The sequence below is a fragment of the Aegilops tauschii genome, chromosome 3 (assembly GCF_002575655.3).
Source record: "Aegilops tauschii subsp. strangulata cultivar AL8/78 chromosome 3, Aet v6.0, whole genome shotgun sequence".
Lineage (NCBI taxonomy): Eukaryota > Viridiplantae > Streptophyta > Magnoliopsida > Poales > Poaceae > Aegilops > Aegilops tauschii.
Genome location: NC_053037.3, coordinates 242939712 through 242947036, shown reverse-complemented (window position 1 = coordinate 242947036; position 7325 = coordinate 242939712).

Sequence of the window (7325 nt, the reverse complement as noted above, 5' to 3'; positions counted from 1 at the left end):
GGATGATCCGGGTGTCGGGGGTCCGGATGATCCGGCTCGTCGAGCAGGCTTCGGGTGTCTTCGGGCACATTAGCCGGATCGTCCGGGTGGTCATCCGGATCGTCCGGGCTCGGTCCGGATAGTCCGGCTGGGGTTCCGGATGATCCGGGCAAGTCATGTCTTGTCCGTTCTTCTTCTTCCTTCTCCTCTTCCATGCTTGGCCTTGGTACTTGGATCCTCGATGGTCATCTCAGTTGTACCTGAGTATATGCAAGGTCCATGCATGAGGTAGTAGCCATGTCTCGTATGTGGAAAGCTACGGTTCGAAGAGGAGTGAGTTCACGTTGTGTCCAATGGCGTATGGTCGAGGTCTTATCGTATGTCCTTTTGGGGCGTATGGTCGAGGTCTTATCGTATGTCCTTTTGGGGCTTGGGGTGTAGTCGAAGTGTACATGGGGATGATCGTGGGATGCACCGCATCATCTCCGCCCCCCTTGGGAAAGATCCGACCTCGGATCGTGATCCCCATCACCATGGAAACGGTTGTTGTGGACAGACTTGCAGTTGGACGGAGTTGAAGACAATGCGCAATCCAAGTACTCCAAGGTGTCGCCGGGGTGGTGTACATGCAAAAAGAGCAAACACAAACAACACTCGGAAATACAATGGTTAGCGCACACAAAGTGTCCATCATGTAAGAATGAGTCTGTGAGGCAAGATTGTTCGTGAAAAAACACATGAAGCTTATCAAGATGATAGAGAATGATATGCAAAGCGTTCATGGGAGAAAAATCTTACAATGTGCACACAAATGTGTTGTGAATATGATCAATGCAACCACGGTGCAAAATGATGTCATAGTGAGACGGTTTATCAATAGCATGAATATGGCAATGGATGTTCAATATGAAAAAGTTATCATACAATTGATGGTAGGCAATATGATCATGATGTATGAATATGTCATCAAGAAAGATCACACCAAATTTGCTAAGGAAATGCACAAGCTCATATATCATGGATGACATAGAAATACAAGATGCAACAAGGCAATCATAAGGTGAGTCAATCCATGCATAAGATGCAAATTTGCTATGTGTGGTGTTGTACCAAAGCTCGATGTTGTGGCACTCCTCAACTTGAAGGTCCATAGGGTCCATCTCCAATGTCGGTCCTCCCTCCAATATGTGTGTCATGTAGACAAGAAGAAGGAAAGAACAATGAAAGAATGACCCATCCAATATGCATAATTGAGGATGGATCAAAGGGAAGGAGTTCACCATTAGGAGATTCTCGCAAATGTTGGTGTTGCACATCGTGTATGCCTTCACATAACCAATATGTCTCCTTATGGTACCGCCTTGTGAATCCTTCAAAATGAAAGAACATGACAAACACTCGGAAAAACAAATGAGGTTAGTGCAAATGCAACACCTATCATTCGTGTGGTAAGATACCCAACAAGTGTATGCATCATGCTCATCATAAGAAAGGACAAGGGAGCATTTCATATTATGAAAGCATATGATGCGAGAACAACCAAATACAATAGGCTCAATCAAACAAGCATGCTTCACAAGTAATATGTCCAAGTCTCCAAGATCATTAAGCATAGAGGCAACTATTGGAGGCAAGCGACAATGAACAAGATATATCATGTGAGAGGCATGAACATATATGTCATCAACCCAAGAAAGCGAGTAAGAATGGAACATGGGTGATGCGACAAAGCAAGCAATCATAGCGAACAAGTGGTGCAAGCTAGTAGTGCGAAGATGCAACGTACTAGAAGGAATCATGCCAAGCATGTCATGTGTGCAAATGGTAGTCATGAATAATGCACAAGACATATCACAAGTATGGAAGCAAGATGTGAGGAAAGTATCATCAATGTATTGGTGAGAGGCCATATGTAAATAGCAATGGGACATCATGACTCTCCCAACACAACAAGCATCAATAGTATGAGGCACATGGTTTACATGGCAATAGCAAAAAGGATCTCCACCAAGCATGCAAATACACATATGAGTAGTAAAATGGTGAATCATGGGTAGATGCAAGCAAGGGTCACAATTGCATGGCAAAGACATAGAAATAGTCATAACATGCAAAATGAACACGATAGTATAGGCATAAGGTAACAAGTGATATATAGCCCATAGCCGTGTGAGAGACAAGTAAAAGAGATGCGCGTAGTCCTTGCGCGAAGGGAATGGTGGTAAGGATAGTCCACAGGATCCCAAGTTATTGTTGCTCTCAAGAGCTCGTTTCATCAACTCATGGGATTGTGAGGTTGACGAGTAGTCATGAGTACCTAAACAAAACAAAGGCAAAGGAAAAATTGTGTGTGTGTGGTAGATGTACACATCATCCATTATGATGCGCACGTGCTTGTGTTGGTTAGCACAAAATAGCCAATGCTCAAATAAATGAGATGCGTGATATAGAAACATGTCATCCATCATGATAGGTTTGGTGTTATGTATAGCATAATGGAGACTCAAATTATATAATGCATCACGAGAAATAGGTGGAGCATTGTTATTCATGGAATGCATATGGTGCAAGCAATTATGGGAATCATGCAAAGTACGGAACGCATCAAAATCTCCTAATATGGATGAGGAAACTATGGGGGTCTCCTCATGAGTATTGGTAGAAACATCACATGGAGAATATTGACAACATCCAAACAAAGCATATTTGGAACAATATGATCATGGCATGGCATAGTAGATGAATTGCGCAAATCATGTAAAGGAAGCATAGCAATATAATCACATGAAAAACAAAAGCCAATGACCATCATCTCGTCATCTATGCCATCAGTGCAAATGGGATTTATCTTAATGGGGCATGCATAGTTACTATGTTGAGATTGAAATGAAGCAATATGGGAGATCTCACTCATAGCATATGACAAGTTCAAAGGATTGTCAAACATGACGTGACCTATAGAATTTTCACATGATATCCTATGGAGCATAGCATCACAACTAGGCAACTCAACATGCTCATCATCATATTCATCAAAAATTGGTAAGTCATGACATGAGGAAGTCGCACTAGCATGAAGCATGGTAATAGGTGGATCAACATCATGCAAGCAATCATTGGTGAGATAGTCCACTAGTGGCACAAGAGAAGCACCATCACCTATGTTACCTTTGGATCATCGCTCATGTGTTGTAGGTGAGGTTGCAACTTGATGATACCATGTGGGGGGTGCATCTTCTTCCACCATGGCCATCGGTTTTCCCATTGGAGGTATGGAATCGTCAAGGATAGGCATGTCGTCATGTAGGAGACCTAGCACCAAAGAAGAAAACACACTAGGAGTACATGTTAAGTCATTAGAAATCATAGTGGCCTCACATGCCGTGTCAACTACCTCACTCACTAAGTGTTGTGGCTCACTCACTCCCGGTAAGATGCTCTCACTCATATGGTTGGTGTAGGCACTCAAATGGCTCTCAACCTCACATAGGATGTGTGGCATGCTCTCATGTGTGGGGCTAGTGGTGGTCACACTCATCCTCTCATAGGAAATGTGAAGGAAATATGCCCTAGAGGCAATACTAAAGTTATTATTTATTTCCTTATATCATGATAAATGTTTATTATTCATGCTAGAATTGAATTAACCGGAAAGTTGATACATGTGTGAATACATAGACAAACAGAGTGTCACTAGTATGCCTCTACTTGACTAGCTCGTTGATCAAAGATGGTTATGTTTCCTAGCCATAGACATGAGTTGTCATTTGATTAACGGGATCACATCATTAGGAGAATGATGTGATTGACTTGACCCATTCCGTTAGCTTAGCACTCGATCGTTTAGTATGTTGCTATTGCTTTCTTCATGACTTATACATGTTCCTATGACTATGAGATTATGCAACTCCCATTTACCGGAGGAACACTTTGTGTGCTACCAAACGTCACAATGTAACTGGGTGATTATAAAGGTGCTCTACAGGTGTCTCCAAAGGTACTTGTTGGGTTGGCGTATTTCAAGATTAGGATTTGTCACTCCGATTGTCAAAGAGGTATCTCTGGGCCCACTCAGTAATACACATCACCATAAGCCTTGCAAGCATTGTAACTAATGAGTTAGTTGTGGGATGATGTATTACGGAACGAGTAAAGAGACTTGTCGGTAACGAGATTGAACTAGGTATCGAGATACCGACGATCGAATCTCGGGCAAGTAACATACCGATGACAAAGGGAACAACGTATGTTGTTATGCGGTCTGACCGATAAATATCTTTGTAGAATATGTGGGAACTAATATGAGCATCCAGGTTCCACTATTGGTTATTGACCGGAGAGGTGTCTCGGTCATATCTATATAGTTCTCGAACCCGTAGGGTCCCCACGCTTAACGTTACGATGACAGTTTTATTATAAGTTTATGTATGTTGATGTACCGAAGGAGTTCGGAGTCCCGGATGAGATCGGGGACATGACGAGGAGTCTCGAAATGGCCGAGACATAAAGATCGATATATTGGACGACTATATTCGGACTTCGGAAAGGTTCCGAGTGATTCGGGTATTTTTCGGAGTACCGGAGAGTTACGGGGATTCGTATTGGGCCTTAATGGGCCATACGAGAAAGGAGAGAAAGGCCCCAAAGGGAGGCCGCACCCCTCCCCATGGACTAGTCCGAATTGGACTAGGGAAGGGGGGCGCCCCCTTCCTTCTTTCTCCTTCTCCCTTCCCTTTTCCTACTCCAACAAGGAAAGAAGGAGTCCTACTCCCGGTGGGAGTAGGACTCCCCCCTTGGCGCGCCCTCCTCCTTGGCCGGTGGCCTCCCCCTTGCTCCTTTATATGCAGGGGCAGGGGGGCACCCCATAGACACACACTTGATCATTGATCTCTTAGCCGTGTGCGGTGCCCCCCTCCACCATATTACTCCTCGATAATATCGTAGCGGTGCTTAGGCGAAGCCCTGCGTCGGTAGAACATCGACATTGTCACCACGCCGTCGTGCTGACGAAACTCTCCCTCAACACTCGGCTGGATTGGAGTTCGAGGGACGTCATCGAGCTGAATGTGTGCTGAACTCAGAGGTGCCGTGCGTTCGGTACTTGATCGGTCGGATCGTGAAGACGTACGACTACATCAACCGCGTTGTGTTAACGCTTCCGCTTTTGGTCTACGAGGGTACGTGGACAACACTCTCCCCTCTCGTTGCTATGCATCACCATGATCTTGCATGTGCGTAGGAATTTTTTTGAAATTACTACGTTCCCCAACAGTGGTATCAGAGCCTGGTTTTATGCGTTGATGCTATGCACGAGTAGAACACAAGTGAGTTGTGGGCGATATAAGTCATACTGCTTACCAGCATGTCATACTTTGATTCGGCGGTATTGTGAGATGAAGTGGCCCGGACCGACATTACGCGTACGCTTACGCGAGACTGGTTTCACCGTTGCGAGCACTCGTTGCTTAAAGGTGACTGGCGGGTGTCTGTCTCTCTCACTTTAGTTGAACCGAGTGTGGCTACGCCCGGTCCTTTGCGAAGGTTAAAACAGCACCAACTTGACAAACTATCGTTGTGGTTTTGATGCGTAGGTAAGAACGGTTCTTGCTAAGCCCATAGCAGCCACGTAAAACTTGCAACAACAAAGTAGAGGACGTCTAACTTGTTTTTGCAGGGCATGTTGTGATGTGATATGATCAAGACATGATGCTATATTTTATTGTATGAGATGATCATGTTTTGTAACCGAGTTATCGGCAACTGGCAGGAGCCATATGGTTGTCGCTTTATTGTATGCAATGCAATCGCCATGTAATTGTTTTACTTTATCACTAAGCGGTAGCGATAGTCGTAAAAGCAATTGTTGGCGAGACGACAACGATGCTACGATGGAGATCAAGGTGTCGCGCCGGTGACGATGGTGATCATGACGGTGCTTCGGAGATGGAGATCTCAAGCACAAGATGATGATGGCCATATCATATCACTTATATTGATTGCATGTGATGTTAATCTTTTATGCATCTTATCTTGCTTTGATTGACGGTAGCATTATAAGATGATCTCTCACTAAAATTTCAAGATAAAAGTGTTCTCCCTGAGTATGCACCGTTGCGAAAGTTCTTCGTGCTGAGACACCACGTGATGATCGGGTGTGATAGGCTCTACGTTCAAATACAACGGGTGCAAAACAGTTGCACACGCGGAATACTCAGGTTAAACGTGACGAGCTTAGCATATGCAGATATGGCCCCGGAACACAGAGACCGAAAGGTCGAGCGTGAATCATATAGTAGATATGATCAACATAGTGATGTTCACCATTGAAACTACTCCATCTCACGTGATGATCGGACATGGTGTAGTTGATTTGGATCACGTAATCACTTAGATGATTAGAGGGATGTCTATCTAAGTGGGAGTTCTTAAGTAATATGATTAATTGAACTTAAATTTATCATGAACTTAGTCCTGATAGTATTTTTGCAAATTATGTTGTAGATCAATAGCTCGCGTTGTTGCTTCCCTGTGTTTATTTTTTGATATGTTCCTAGAGAAAATTATGTTGAAAGATGTTAGTAGCAAAGATGCGGATTGGATCCGTGATCTGAGGATTATCCTCATTGCTGCACAGAAGAATTATGTCCTTGATGCACCGCTAGGTGACAGACCTATTGCAGGAGCAGATGCAGATGTTATGAACGTTTGGCTAGCTCAATATGATGACTACTTGATAGTTTAGTGCACCATGCTTAACGGCTTAGAATCGGGACTTCAAAGACGTTTTTAACGTCATGGACCATATGAGATGTTCCAGGAGTTGAAGTTAATATTTCAAGCAAATACCCGAGTTGAGAGATATGAAGTCTCCAACAAGTTCTATAGCTAAAAGATGGAGGAGAATAGCTCAAGCAGCGAGCATGTTCTCAGATTGTCTGGGTACTACAATCGCTTGAATCAAGTGGGAGTTAATCTTCCAGATAAAATAGTGATTAACAGAATTCTCTAGTCACCATCACCAAGTTAGTAGAACTTCGTGATGAACTAAAGTATGGAAGGGATGACGAAAGTAATTCCCAAGCTCTTCGTGATGCTGAAATCGACGAAGGTAGAAATCAAGAAAAACATCAAGTGTTGATGGTTGACGAGACCACTAGTTTCAAGAAAAGGGCAAAGGGAAGAAGGGGAACTTCAAGAAGAATGGCAAGCAAGTTGCTGCTCAAGTGAAGAAGCCTAAGTCTGGTCCTAAACTTGAGACTAAGTGCTTCTACTGCAAAGGGACTGGTCACTGGAAGCGGAACTACCCCAACTATTTGGTGGATAAGAAGGATGGCAAAGTGAACAAA